Below are 16,585 nucleotides of genomic sequence, written 5' to 3'. Positions count from 1 at the left end.
AAAAAATGGTGCTAGGGCATTCCAGAAAACGAAAATGTCCTTGAGACACATGAAAGCGTTTTCTTCAGTGAAAATCTTATCTGCAACCATGTGTTGGCCTCACCTCAAACAAACAAAACAGGTGATGGACCGAATGTGGATCAATGACACACATTCACCGCAGTCCAAAGATCTGGGCCCAAACAAACCTCTAGATAGGGCACACTTTATCGTCAACCTGAATAAATCATTTAAAATTTTAGGGAGAGATTTATGATTGTTTTATGCCTGTTTTGTACCACTGTGTATCATTTTTGTGATGCAGTGCTGGTGCAAAAGATTTGCTATGTTAAATAATAAGTAGGGCATTAAGTTTTTGATGACTGTTATTCATTTACTGTTTGGTAATAGTGGTTTATAACATTTTTTATTATATTTTTCCACAGATTCAACTGCAGATCTTTTCCAAATTTGAAAAATGCCAACGAAAAATCGTATTAGAAAGGCTAGAAAACGTCAAAGACAGCAGGATGATCTTTTATTGCAGCAGTCCTCTTCCCCAAATACTTTTCAAAACACCAAGAAAGCTCCGGGTAAGAGCACAAAATCATTCTTAAGAAATATTTTTAGTAAAAAAAGTATTTATTCTAAAAATGTTTCAGTTCAGAAAAAGAAAAGCAATTTAAATGGAAAGGAAAGACCCATCAAAAATGTTACTGGTAGAGGAAGAGATAATTCTGTGCATGATAGTAGAAGGAAACAACAGTTTAGGGACATTCGAAAACGAATGTTCCGTAATAGGATAATAGTTAATTTATTAAAAAATATTAAGAAAGGCCAACAGAAAGCGGCATTTTATAAGAAGAAGAAAAATGTAGAGACAATTATTGATCATGCTTTTGAAATTAAGCGAAAGTTGTTTATTTTGGTAATTAATAGAATTAGGAAACTAAGCAAGGTAATTTCTGATTTCAAAACAAAAAGTAGATGGAAGAGAGTAGTAAATCGTAGTAACTTTTGTGAAGTTTTTTCCGGAGAATGGATGCATAGTTCAAGTTGTGAGGCATTTTTTAATGAGGAGAGTTATTTTCAGGATAATGATTTGGTGTTTGCACTTGACACCAGTGGTCGAGCTTATGAAGTGAAGGATGGTTGTCCAGTTGAAAAAGAAAAAGTTGTGACAACAGAGACAGAAGAGGCGCTAAGTGATGAGGTTTTAGGAAGACGTCCTAAGGGTCCTGTGTACATTTGGAAGTGTAGTTCTATTTGCAGTGTGCGACAGGTTTCCATCAATTTGCTTTGTGATTTTATACGGACATTTAATAAGAAAAGTTTGAAGCAGAAAATGAAGTTGTTGCAAGATTTAGATCCTTGCAGAGTGAGACAAATAACAGGTTTACGTGGTAATTCACTGGCTTGTCTTTCCAGGAGAGTATGCCAGAGTGTTTTTCATCATTTCAGGATGCTAGCAGTGCATCATAATAAAGTGAGAAAATTAGTGAGAATGTTGTATTATGCTAAGAGTCCAGCAATTATGCTTAAACAATTATGTGCTGCTCTTTTGCATGGTTCTGAAATAGATGTCAAGAATATTTGTGAAGAAATTGAGTTTTGTTACTTTGGTAGTAAAGATGAGAATGTTCAAATTGACCCAGAAGTAGAGGGTAATGTTGAAGATAATGTACAGGTTTCCAGTACAGATAATTTTCAGAAGGAAATTGCCACGTTTCAGATGAAATCAAGTGAGAGGCCTAATTTCACTTGTGTATGTTGTCGACGCACTTATTATAAGAATCAGACTAAGTTAGTGGATTTATATGCAAAAAGTGAAAGGGAAAATAATAGTGAATGGAAGGATTTTGCCACATACTTGATGGTAGAAAATTATTTAGATTTGGGATCGGATCAACGTGTGTGTACTTATTGTTGTAATAAATTAAACCAAAACCAGATGCCTGCTAGGGCAGTTCATAATAATCTGGAATTGGTTGAGATTCCTTCTGAATTGAAGGATTTAAATACTTATGAATCTATTTTGATTCAAAGTATCCATCCCTTTCAGGCTATTGTAAGAATGGAGCCAAAGACAGGGAAGTTGCCTCCAGCAGATTTACAGAGAGGATTAAAGGGAAGAGTTGTTTATTTGCCTCTAGATTTGAACAAAAACATTAACACAATTGGAGTAGAAAAAGTGGAAGAGGAACCTCTGGTTATCTTGGTTAATGGGGTTCCGACAAAGAATAAGAAAATATGGCAAGATTTAGTGGATGTTAGGAAAGTCAAAAAGGCAACATTGTATTTGAAGAAAAATAATAAGTACTATAAGAATGTATATGTTGCAGAAGAGGAAGTAAGTGATGAAGAGGATAGCGATTTGTGTGCTGGCCAAATTGAGAAAGTAGAGGCCTCTAAAAGTGAAGAAATATATGAACATTATAGTGTTCATCCTTTGCATTCCAAGGAAGTCATGGGGAATGCTATTGAGTTGTTTCAAATGAAACAAGCCAAAGGGAGTCCCATTAGTGTTTGGGAGGAAAGTTTGGAAGCCCAGTGTTTCCCACAGCTATTTCCCACAGGTCGAGGAGGAAGATATGATGAGCGACCTCATCAAATTCCTGCGTCTGAATACCAGACTTTACGATTGTATGCAGAAGATCCTAGGTTTCGTCAATGCATTCCATATTTGTTTCATCTCCTGTTTGAAAGCGATTTATCTGGACTGTCATATGCAGTGAACCACATCTTAAAAAGTGGTATACAGATGCGAAACATCTCGGCAAGTGATTTTATGCATAAAGTCAATGTCCAAGACAGTATTTTGGATTCTCACTTAATTAATCTCATGGCGTGTCAGCGTGGTACTAATGAGTACTGGTACCGTCGTCATGGTGATTTAAAATGTATGCTGAGGAACTTAGGAACTCCGACATGGTTCCTCACTCTGAGCTGTGCCGAGTATGGCTGGGAAGACTTACTTGAATTTCTACGAGAGGCAAATGGAAATATTGAAAACATTGAATTCAAGACACCTGGAGAACTGTGTTCTTTGGATCCAGTGAATGTATGCAGGTACTTCAATCATAGATTTGAAGCTATGATGTCTTTCATCACAAATAAGAAAAATCCACCTCTTGGAGAGGTGTTGGATTTCTTCTGGAGAAAGGAGTACCAAGCAAGAGGTGCTCCTCATATACATATGTTGTTGTGGATCAAGGATGCACCTAAATTTGGAACAGATCCGGATGACTTAGTGATGAATTTCATAGAACAGTATTCTACGTGTGCTGTTCCAAACGCAACGGAGAAGAAAAGCCTAAGAGAACAAGTTCTACGTTTCCAAAGCCATCGTTGTGGAAAGTACTGTCGTCGTAAATTCAGAAACAAGGACAAGTTCTACACCAAATGTCGTTTCAACTTTCCACGACCGGTGATTTCTAAAGGAAGAGTGAACAGTTTGATGTCTTCTCTGCGACATAATGTGACGAGGAAATCACCCAAAAATACTTACAATTTGAAAAGGAACGAAGAGTCCAAGTACATCAACGACTACAACCCAGTGATTTTGTCCATGTGGAATGCTAACATGGATATACAGTTTGTGGCTGACAACTGTATGGCTGTGGCTCGGTATGTGACATCTTACATCACCAAAAAAGAAAAGACAGAACTGAAGGATATGTGGGAGGACATTTGCCATGAAAAGAGCCTCAGCAAGAAGTTGTACAGTTTCAGTCTGAAGATGTTGTCGCATCGAGAAATCGGAGCTTACGAATGTTCTGATCGATTGTCTTCAGCAAGTCTCTATGCCAAATCCAGGAGTATCGTTTGGGCGAGTCTTGGTCTTGCTGCAACGCGAAATCGAGTTCTAAAACCTGTCCGGGAAATTGAGTATTTGGCAGAAAAGGAACCAAACAGTACCGACATTTTGAAGACCAACATGTTGGATACATATTATCCAAATCGAAGCAGTCACCTTGAGAATGTTTGTCTATATGAGGTTCTACAAAATTATATATTCAAGAGGAACATCAAAGAAGATATTGAGAAAGGAGTGTATGCTGTAATTGGAAGTGAGGGATGCCTGGTCAAGCAAAGAAAATGCCAATTAGTAAACTATCGAAAATTGAGTGGCGAATCTCCAGAAAAAAAGGAGTTCTTCTATTTAGCACTTTTGCAACTTTTTAAGCCTTGGCGTGCAGAAGAGGAACTGCTTGGAGATTTCCTCTGTTACGAAGACTCTTTCACTGCTGCTAAGGAGACCATAGAATGTCCTGCTTTTCCCAAATATCAAGAAATGCTAACTTTGGAAATTGAGCAGGAAGCAACGATTGCAGCCGAGATTGCCAGAGACAGTTCTCAGGACAGTCAGAGTTCTGTTTCATTGAGTCAAGATCCACTTGGAGGACCTATTATCGAAAATGAAGCTGCCACTGCTATGAATGAAGTGGAAAGAGCCATGGCACATGCTCAGGAGGATTCAGTTAACTTAGAAGACTTGGAAAAACAACTCAACGTTGAGCAGAGGAAAATATATGATGAAGTTACCAAGCAAATTGAGCATGGATTAAGTCATGAGAAGAAAGAGTGCTCATGTACATCGTTGAAGCCTGTCCGACTGTACGTGAGTGGAGAAGCGGGAACTGGAAAAAGTTTCCTCATTAAAGCAATTTCTTGTTATTTGCAGGAAAGGACTGAGTCATCGCTGTCTTGTGTTGTCACCGCTCCTACTGGACTGGCAGCACATAACATTAAAGGTATTACTTTGCATCGTCTACTGATGCTGCCAGTGGAGCATGACAACAAATTACAATACCACAAGTTATCTGGGGATGCTTGCTGTGAAGTTTCAAGAGTCTTGAGGAAAATGAAACTACTTATCATTGACGAAGTAAGCATGGTTTCCAATGTCATGCTTGCCTTTGTGCATTTGAGAATGCAAGAAGTACTTAAAACTGAATATGATGTGTTATTTGGTGGCAAACACATCATTGTTTTCGGAGATCTTCTGCAGCTGACACCAGTAAAAGGTCAACCTGTGTTCAAAATACTCACGCATGAAGATACCAGGAAGTGCCTAGGGAGCATTGGCAACGTCAATATATGGTTAAACTTCAATTATGCTGAACTGCATGAAAATATGCGTCAGGCGAAGGATGAAGATTACAAGAAAATTCTACAAGATATTAGAATTGGAAAAGTGACCGAGCATGGAAAAGAAGCTTTAAATGCACGATTACTTTCAAATTTATATCCCGAACAAGAGATTGTGCCTGAGAATATTTTTCAGAAAATTACTGAGAAGAAATCCGGAATATGTTTGATGCCAACTCTTGCAGAATGTGCCTTCTTCAACAACAAAATGTTGAATTTAGAAAAGCAAGAGATTGTGAAACTTGAAGCTATTGACAAAATAGAGCATATGGGATCAACAATTATTTTGTCAGAGAATTTGAAATCAAAATTGGATTCATTAGAGAAGACTATATCTAAAACAGCGGGTTTTGAAAAGACTTTGAATGTGTGTTTAAATTGCCGAATCATTTTGAGAAGGAATTTACATGTTGAAAGAGGTCTGGTAAATGGATCAATGGGTAATGTTGTTGATTTTGAGAAATACAGAAATAGAGATGGAATAGAATTTTTAAAAATTAAATTTGATGGCATTGAGGAAGTACAGCTAATTGGTCGTTGTTCTGCTAGGTTTTTGCTTGTTAAAGACTTATATGTTCGCCGTAAACAGTTTCCTGTTTGCTTGGCATATGCGGTGACAATCCATAAATCACAAGGTTTAAGTGTAGACAGTGCATTGGTGAATATTGGCAGTTCTGTGTTCAAGGAGGGTATGGCATATGTGGCATTGTCACGAGTTAGAACTTTATCAGGATTGTACTTGATTGACTGTGATGTCACAAACATTTGTGCGGATCTAGATTGTGTTAAGGAATACAATAGGTTAAGAAGAGAGTATGCGCCACATTTGCCTCAATATCCTTTGTTTGAGAAACGTGTGGTAGGCCGGAAACGTAGAAATATCAGTAATAGTAGGGAGGTTGTTGCAAAAAGACTAAAAGTCAATGAACCGAAAATTGTTAGCAGAAAGAAAGTGGATTCTGTTGAAGATGTTGTCGGTTTTCAATTTGAAAACAGTTCTGGTGTCAACTGCTATGCAAATGTAGTGGTTAATGTTCTCTTTTCACTAGAGAGTTTAAAAGAACAGATTCTGTTGAATTCAGAACAAATTTTATGCTGTTTGTTGAATTCTGTTTTCGAGAAATGAAGCACTGATCGAACAAAAGTAGAAAGTGTGTCTGAAGTTCGTTATCTGTTAGATGAATGTTCAGGTCAAACAGACTTCTCTGAAAATAATCAGCAAGATTGTCAGGAGTTTTTAATGTATATGCTTGATGTATTGCAAGATGAGGGTGTAGATGTAGATCACCTGTTTGGGCTTTCTTATCAATGGCAGCATGACTGCGAGAATTGTAGGGTATCAAGTACTACTAGTGTAGACTCAGAAAGATTTATATATTTAACTTTGCCAGACAGTAAATCAGTCTCCTTTAATAAGCTAGTAAATGCAGCGGATCACAACATGGAGTGTAGCCAATGTAAATCTGAAATGATGTCAACATTATTTATACGTAGATATGGACAGTATGTCATTTTAATGATCCAACGATGTAGGCCTGATGGATCAAAATTGTCAACTTTAATACAAAATTTTGTGGCTTCTCAGCTTTCAATATCAGGAAGGACTTTTGTAACTGTAGCAATTATCTATCACGATGGTCCTTCAACAACATCAGGACATTATACAGCTTATTTAAAGTCTCGAAACGGCTGGTCATTCTGCAATGATTCCGTTGTAACTTTAAAAAAAAAATTGCCGTTTGACCTTAAAAATTCTTACCTGGTGTTTTTAAAACCAAAGTTTTAAAGAAAGAATCTCGGGATTTCCTGTGAAGAATTGCAAAAGGTTCATCAAGTTGAGGGAATGTAAGTCTGCAATGCTGTCTAGATTATTGGTCCAAAACTTTTAATTATAATGTCAATTTTTAAAATCCAACTATATAAACCTGATGCAAGTAAGTCTGCTTCATAGTAAGCAGTATCAGTGTCATAGGAAAAGGAGAACATGAGTGACAAAGAAGGGTAAGATATTAGTAGTCCAGGATTGTGAAAATAATCTTAAATGTTTTCTTTTTGAAAGTTGCGAAAATAGAAAATGACGGGATTTGATTGGAAGAATTACAAGACTTGTGAATCGCTGCAACATGATTTGGCCTAGTGGAAACATGTGGTAGAATGTGAGAAGTCTTTTCTTGTATGTAACATATTTTTCAAAACGATGGAGGTTTTCTTTCAGAAAGTGGCGGGCTGACAATATTTATAGCACAACAGAGTGGACGCTGTTCATAGGACATCCTTCGACGTCATTGAAAGTAAGTTAATTTTAAGGAGTTTTGAATTCAGATTTCTTAGGTTGTATGGGTTTTTTAAACACAATCATTTTGATTGTGGTTTTTTTTCCCCGCTGTTACATGATGAATACCTTCAAGTCACTGATTTAAGTGAAATTTGATACATTCTGAGAACAGCAAAAATAAACCATTTAACATGTATAATTAATGTTTTGCTTTTTGTACTTATGATATACATTTAGAAATGTGAGGTAGATATGGAGAAACTGAGTCTTCTGTAAGTGTCAATTTTAATGCTTACAGTGCTGTACTTCTGGGTACTGTTTTTTTTAAAAAAAGGAATAGGCCTCACCTCAAAGAAAGGTCTTGAAAGCACACATCTTATTTGCATCCTGAAACAATCATTTAAAATATTAGACACAATTTTATGATGGCTTTACATCTTTTTTGCGCTGCTATTGCATCACTATTGTGAGACATCAGCAGTGCAAACGAAGCACCATGTTCCAAAATAGGTCTCAGTTCATCAGCATGAAGATACTGTTTGTTTAAAATATATATCTTTAGGATTGTGTAGGGGACGTAGAGAAGCAGAGGCTTCTGTAAATGTCAAAGTTGTTGAAAAACTGTTTCTTCTTGAACCTTTTCCCTTTTCTTTTCTAATTTTTAAATACATGTTGTAATATTTTTGGAAATGTTTGTTCTCTCTTTTACAGATTGAAAGTATGAAAAAATATTTTAAAAAGGTAACAAGAATTATAAGGTAAATGTTTTCTACTCTTTTTACCCGCAATGCACTGCTGATGATGTCACTGACCATGTCATGAATGATGTAATAAGAGGACATGACTTACTTCATTGGTAGGCCTTCACATGCTTTATCTGCTCTGTATTCTTCAACACGTGTAAAATTGATCTGTAACCCTGAGTAGGTCTCACCTTAAACAAACCTCAGGAGACATCACACCTTATCGTCATCCTGAATTAATAAATAGATTTATTAAACAGTATCTCTGGTTTACTCCCTATAGCTGTCTTTCTTTTAACATTACTCTCTGTTTACTTCCCTTATACTAACTCTTCTTTTTTTAAAAAAAAAATGTTTTTGGTTCGCTTCAAGTTCGCGAACCGGGCAGCGAACCAAAAGAAATAGAGCTTGCCAGAGTGCTAAATATTCTAGCAATTTTATTTGAAAGGGGAGGTAGTTCTGAAAAGAACTTTTTTTTAATGTTTTTGTTGTTTTATTTGTTTTTTTTTATCTGAACATTTTTTGTTTTTTTTGTATTTTAAGAACAGTTTTATGTTTTTTTTGTGTTTTTCATGGAGGGGAAACAACAAAAAAACAGGCATTGAAAAGGGCTCAACAGGAGCAAAAAAAAAATTACTGCTTGGGTGGGTTAGGGCAGTTATGGTTTTCAAACACCAAGTTGATTAAGTTAACGCTCATGTTGCCACATGAGAGCATAGCACCACAATGTATGCACGTAAACTTCATGTGCTTGAAGTTTGGCTGTATGTTTGGCACAGTTTCCTGTGCCTCTCTTGCAGTCAAAGATATACTTGATGTTGATCTGGCCACAGGAGTTGTCGGGGGATTATCTTGAAGGTCCCTTAACTCTGCCCGGCTGTAATTTAATGGATGCCACCTGGCCATATGGCGATGCATAGTATAGTTGCCCATACTATACTTTTTGTCTGTGCCTCGAGATAATCTGTATTTGCAGATTAGGCAGGTGGCATATTTGGCATTAACCTTCTTCTCCCCTCGAGGAATTGAGAAAAACTGCCATATAAAACTTGTTTTCCTTCGGGAAAAACGGGGCAACTCCCGAATAAATTGAGGTTCATCTGTGTCCTCTTCTTCTAGGTCCTCCTCTTCCTCCTCTCTGTTGGAAATGAATTGTGATGGTTGTCCTCTCTTGTCATGAGGAGGTTGAGGTGGTGGTGGGGGTTTACCAGCTAAAGCAACGATAGAAGCCATTGCAATCAAATTGGAAAATGGTCTTTCTCTCACCAAGATGAAAGTCAGAGTGAGGAAAGAAGGAGGGGTTTACATGATTTGGGAAAAGCAAAAGTTCTGAACCAATGAAAAGTGTTATTTTTAGGTCACATGACCTAGTCATACATCATTTGGAAACCAAAAGTGAAATGAACCAATGAAAAGTTTGATAAACAAGTCACATGACCTGTTCCGCTTACGTTACGTGGTGCGCGCCGCGTCCCGGATCGCTTCTGGTTCGCGGTCCGGAGCACTTCCGGGAGCGCTAACGCGGCGCGTCATAAGACGCATTACGCGACAACGTGATACGTCGCGCTTCCGCGACGCGTCACAGTTCCGCTAACGAAACGTTTACCGGTTCGCGTACTAGATCGCGGCATCAAGATAAGCTAACGGAAAGCTTCCCAGTTCGCTTACCGGAAGCGAAGAAAAAAAATATTTTAAAAAAAATTATTAATAAACATCTAAAATATATTTTGGGTTTTAAAGAAGAATACACTTTACAGCTACAGATGTTAGCTTTTAAAAAACCAATGAAATTCACAGAAAAAACCATAGGTTATAGACCATATATAGTTAGGAATTTGCATTTACAAAACCTTGAAAATTCACTGAAAAAACCATAGGTTATAAACCATATATAGTTAGGGATTAGCATTTACAAAACCTTATTTTACTCGCATAAAACCATTGAAATTCCATATATAGTTATTTGCCCTAACTTATATATGTCAACTCTCACATGTACTGTGTTTTACATATGTACTTACTTTGACATGTAGCACTGAGATATCCATTCACTCACCAATACACTCATGCACACAGTCAACCGCCCATACAGCTGTTTCCACATGCACTTTTGAAACCATACATCTAGTGAATCAACTGCTCACACATCTATGCACAGAGTCATACACCTCCCAGCCACCCACACACACACTCAGTCTCCCATACAAATACTTGGGCAACCAATCAATAACCCATATAGTTACTCATATAGCTACTGATCAACACATGCAGCAGTTCACAGAACAACAGACATAATGATGCACAAATTAAGACAGTTTAGTCACTAACTCATGCACTCAGTGAGACACATTTAATCACTCACTCATACAGTCAGTCATGCACCTACTAAATCCTTCATCCAGACACTTATACATCCACTCATTCTTCAATATGTAAGACATATTTTAACTTTACAGAAACATACAGTCACTGGATAATGTCATCGGTGATGTCATCAGTGATGTCACTGACCATGTCATGAATGATGTAATATGTGACATCATCAGCAGTGGATTGCGGGTGCGCGATATATAGTTAGCGCAACTAACTATATATGGAATTTCAATGGTTTTTTACCCTGGAGCGCTCCCGGGGCGCGCCCCGGTGAGCGCCCCGGAAAGCGTAGTCTTTTGACTACCGGAGAGGGTCCCGTTAGCGCTTTTGCTGCGAACGAAAACATCATTGTGACGTACCGCTTAGCCGCGTCCGCGTGATATGCACAGCGTAAGCGCACCCGGAAGCACTCGAGCGAATACGATCGCGCAACGTAAACATCCGACGCGCTTACACGACGCGACCCGGGGCGCGCCTACGGGTGCGCCCGGGGTTGCGTCGCGTAAGCGCGTCGGGTCATGTGACCTGAAAATAACACTTTTAATTGGTGCAGAACAGTTTTGGTTTCATCATGATGAAATCCCTAGTCTTGTGACCTGAAAATAACACTTCTCATTGGTTCAGGACATTTTTTTCTTCAAATGATGAAAGACCCCACCTTTTTTCCTTATTCTGACTTTGTCCTTTGACTGAGGAAGACCTGTTTTGCAATCTTTGTATTTGTATTTGTATTTTTTTGTACAAATCAAAATACAAATACAAATACAAATACAAATGCAATCTTTGAGGTATATTTTGTACTTTGAAATGGCTACAGTAGCAGCATCAGCTGGGGCATCTCCACCACCACCACCACCACCACCATCACCACCACCACCACCAAGAGAACCACCACAACATCACATTGGTGGTCAAGAAGAAGAGGAGGAGGAGGAAGAGGAGGAGGGGACGAGTAGGAGGTGGCTGGAAGAACACAATACCCCATACCAACCCAAGCCACACATTGTATGGCAGTTTTTTTCCTTCCCTGAGGGAAAAAAGAAAGTGAATGTGGCAAAGGTGACTTGCCTTATTTGTGACACGGAACTCTCAAGGGGTAACCCAAATAAAAAATATTCATTTGGGAACAATACCATGATAAGGCATATGCAGCGCAGGCATCCTAACAACTATGCTGCCGCAGAAATGAGAGAACTGGCCAGCAACCCTCCCCAATCTACACCCAGCACCTCCAAACGAAAACAACCCACTCCATCGGGACCAGAGACAAGGGAGACAATCCCTTGCATTCAACCACGGTTTGGAGAATTGAGGGTCACCTGTATTTTTTGTGGTAAGACCATCTCCTATGGTGAGCAGAGCCTAAAGCTCATCCTCCTTGCTGGTGACAACCACAATTGCCCCAAAAAACCCAAATTTTTTCCTGATTTTTTTTGCTCCTGTTGAGCCATTTTCAATTCCCTGTTTTTTGTTTCTCCCCATAAAAATAACCAAAAAAAATACAAAATAGTTCATAAAAGCCAAAAAAAAGTACAAAATGTTCAAAAAACATTAAAAAAATATAAAACAACAAAAAGAAGAAAAAAACAGTTTTTAGAACTACCTCCAATTTCTAAAAAAAGGCTACATTTTTTTAATTTTTCCCCATAGAACGCTCCCCGGTCCGCTCCCCGGTGCGCGTACCGGGTGCTCCCCCCGCGCAAATCAAAAATTTTTTTTTTTTAAACCGGGGGCCCTTTTATAGCCCCCACATCAAACCTAGGGGGTCAAGGGGTGTCTACTCTGCCCCCTTATTGTCATTTCCCCTTTGTTTTTCCCACCTCTTGTGTCTCGATCCTACCGAGACACAAGATGGCGGCCGCTCCTGATTGTTTCGAATGTTTACAGACACCGAGAGCCAACCAGCTTTCCGTGCGCACCTCGCGTGGCGCGCCCAGAGCGCTCCTCGGTGCACGTACCGGGGCGCTGCCATAGATATATATATTTTTTTGAACCTAAATTACTCAAAAACCACTGGAGCACATATCTTGAGACATAGCAAAGGCGCATCGGGCTACCAGTCCCTACAATTTTGCCAAGTTTGGTGGAAATCCATTCAGCCGTTCGGGCTAAAAGTGAGTTCGACCGCCCTATGGAAATTAACATGGGGAAAACACGTTTTGGAACCCCCCTTTTATCTCGGCCCCCGCTTCACGAATCACCCCCAAACTTTCAAGGAAGGACCGGAGCTCCGCGAGGCAAATTTGAGGGAATTTTCAGGCAGATTCCTCAACCGGCGCCAAAGTTATTCACAATAGAATTTTGAGATTTTGCATTGAAAAAAATCCTAACTATAACTACCTACTGGCGACTGCCAGTAGGATATATATATATATATATATATATATATATATATATATATATATATATATATATATATATATATACTCCTCCAACCGGTTACCGTGCAGCAAAACGTCCAATGCACGTTACCCAGTACGCAGACACCAATCAAAAGTCCAAAGCCAGTCTTCGAGTTGTTCTTATTTTATTTTTTCGAGCATAATGTGCAGGGGTGCAAAAAAGAACGTCGAACAGACGCGTTTCGGGCGTGAACGCCCTTGCTCACTGTTGGCGGTAATGTGGACTGGCTTACATTTAAATAGTACAATACAACTTTGGAAAAGCGCGCCCAAATGCAATTCATTGACACAGTTGAAGGACTTAAATCATCATTGGCCACAAAATATCATTGTGTGTGGGGGCCATATTTGCCTATTTAGAATGCTATCAATCACACTAGCAATATACATGATTATCCACAAGTACAGATACTGATTAAAATACGACTCATACAATATATATTTTTTTCTAATAAAGATGGTATATAGGTGATCCGTTATTTTTGTCTGTCAACACTATAAAGTGCAAATGCATATTATAAACGTGCAAATTTTGCTTATACACAATAAAGTGACAAAGTGCAATGTTATACGTCCTGTGCAAATACGCAATTTCATTATTCTCTGTGCAAATACGCAATGTCGACAGATATGATCATGGAGAGTCAACAATAAATATTATTAAGTGGAATAATCATGTGCTTGACAACGGTTATCGGGCAAAAGTTACCCGGCTAAATCCCTGATATTGAATGATTAACATGATTCATTTATGCACAAATGCATGTGTGCCCATCGTAAATGTTTATAGGATTTTTCCAATTGTTCTATATAGACCCATTTGGAAGTCACAGTCCATTGTTCCTAATAAAACAAACAAATAATAATAATGGTGAAGGAGTGAGTAAGTGTCTATAACCAGTCTTGTTAGACAACTTGGGTAGTGAAGGGATGAATCAAAATAAATAAAAATACATTAGAAATTAATCTTTCTACAAAAAATCTGATAGTGTTTAAAACCTCATTCTTAGGATGTTAAGTCACATCCTAATTTGCTTTTTAGTTTGACAAAGTGGCTTAAGAACATACAGATTTGATTGCTGGTGTTTCATGGGGAGTTACTGACTACTCGTATCTAGAGTTTTGTTGATTGGTACCTAATATCACAACATTAAAAATAACGATATATGGCACATTTAAAGAAAATTACTCAGATCTTCCCCCATGTTCAGACCTCCAGGGGTTTTGCTGTTTAATCTGACAATGTACATTGACCCCAACTGTCTTAATTTTTTCTCATAATCGCCACCCTTCTTGGAGGTTTTCACGGCATCTATCACAAAGTATTTGAGATGAGACAAATTCCTATTGTGATGCTGGTCAAAGTGCCGGGCTACCGGGTAGCTCTGGTCACAGTTCACTATGGCCCTGAGATGTTGGAGAATGCGTTGGTGCACAGGCAATTTGGTGCTCCCAACGTATCTCAAATTGCAAGTGCAAGTTAATACATATACCGCTAGTTCTGTTCTGCAGGTATGGTGGGCTTTAATGGTGATAGGTCTGGAGTCAAAGGGGGTCAAGTAAGATCTGGTGTTAATGCCAAAATGGCATGCACGGCATGAGATGCACCGGAAGAAACCCTTACGGGGTGACAACCAGTCATCGTTTTTTAATGTCTCTGGAGAACTGGAGACCAGTTCGTTGCGCATGCTGAATGCCCTTCTATATGTCACTGTGGGTTTATTTGGTAAAATATCCTTTAGTACGGGATCAGTTAAAATTACAGGCCACTGATTTCTTACCAAACTAGAAATTTGGCGCGCTTGATGACTGTAACTTGTAATTAATCTAATGTCATTGCTACTCTTTTTTGGATTAATCACTTGGGGATCAGGGGTAGAGGCTTCCAACAAAATGTGCCGATCTAGATTGTTAGCTTTGATAATTGCTTTGTTTAAGGCACTGGTTTTGTAGGCTCTAGCTTCTAACCATTTCTTTGCTTCATTTTGGTGCTGGTCTCGAAGTTCCACCGTGCTGCAAGTTCTATGTATTCTAAGGAATTCCCCATAGGGGATTGCCCTGATGGTATGCTGTGGGTGGAAACTTTGTGCATGCAGGATGGTGTTGCCTGCCGTGCTCTTTCTAAAAAGGCTTGTGGTGAGAGTGTCATTCACTATTTCTACCAACACATCCAAGAAGCTAATTCTATTCCTACTGATTTCAGCAGTGAATACTAGGTTAGAGTTATTTGCATTGATGGTTTCAACAAAATGCTTTGCATCCTCCATGCTGCCTCTCCAAATGATGAATATGTCGTCAATATATCTCATATACATCACAATGTTATTATTCCAAGCTTCCGAGTGTTCAACCCTGAGGACATGTTCCTCCCACCAGCCCACGTGGAGCCCCGCGTAACTGGGGGAGAAACATGCCCCCATGGCCACACCCCTCAGCTGTTTGTAGACCTTGTTGTCAAAAAGAAAGACATTGTTGTTGAGACAACGATCCACCATAGTTGTTAACATGGAATTATGCTTATATAGTTCCACAGGTCTTTTATCCAAATAGAACTTTATAGCTTTTAGGCCATCTGAGTGTGAAATACTAGTATAGAGACTAGCAATGTCCATAGTCATTAATAAATAGTCAGCTGACCAAACACAGTGGTTGATGTCTCTCAGAAATTCCGTTGAGTCTTTAATATATGCAGGGAGAGTAGTGACAAAGTCCTGCAAGTGGTGATCTATATATTTGGAGGTGTTCTCAAACAGGCTGTTGATGGCAGAGACTATCGGTCTGCCCGGAACCGGAGTAACTCCTTTGTGAACTTTGGGAATGAAATAAATATTAGGCAACACTGGGTGGTCCTTGTGGAGAAATTTAATCTCATCCCTAGATAGGAGACCTTCCCGCTTCCACCCATTTAGTTCTTTTTGATATGCCTGTTGGATGGATTTTGTGGTCTTAAAGTCAATTTGGGCATAACATGCTGCATCATTTAAATGTCTGTGGGCCTCCTCCATATATTGTTTTTTACCCCAAAGCACGATGTTACCACCCTTGTCAGATTGTTTGACGATAACTGCTTGGTTGGTTTTCAGTTTTTTCATCAATTCATTGTAGGGTCTCATATTGATATTGTTTGAACCTTGTTGTTTTCTGACTCGGTGTGTCATTTTTTCAAGCCAACGGTTACAAGCTCCGCATATGTGTATATATATATTCACTGAAAAAAGCATAGGTTTCAGGCCTTCTATAGTTAGAAATTAGCTTTAAAAAAAACTTTGAAATTCACTAAAAAAAGTTTTAGGGGTGTTATAGTTTGCTGGACATTTCACTCATACAAAACCATTGAAATTGCTCCTATATAGTTAGTTGGACTAACTATATTTCGCGTACCCGCAATGCACTGCTGATGATGTCACATATTTTGCTTTTAAATAGATGATGACAAACTATATATGGGTTCGTCTAACCACAATACTGTATTATGGACTGATAGATATTGCACGTATGATATATTAATATTCTAATGTAAACAAGTATATGGTCCTCCGTTACATTTAAACCATTAGGCTGTTTGCTATTCATTTGTAAGATATATCTTGTCTCTAATTTCCTTAGATTTGCCTCTCTATCGCCTCCTCTTCTGCTTGGCATGATAGAGTCAACCACAAAAT

Source organism: Lissotriton vulgaris, chromosome 10 (genome assembly GCF_964263255.1).
Source record: "Lissotriton vulgaris chromosome 10, aLisVul1.2, whole genome shotgun sequence".
In the NCBI taxonomy this organism is placed as follows: Eukaryota; Metazoa; Chordata; class Amphibia; order Caudata; family Salamandridae; genus Lissotriton; species Lissotriton vulgaris.
Note: the sequence above shows the minus strand (reverse complement) of the source record.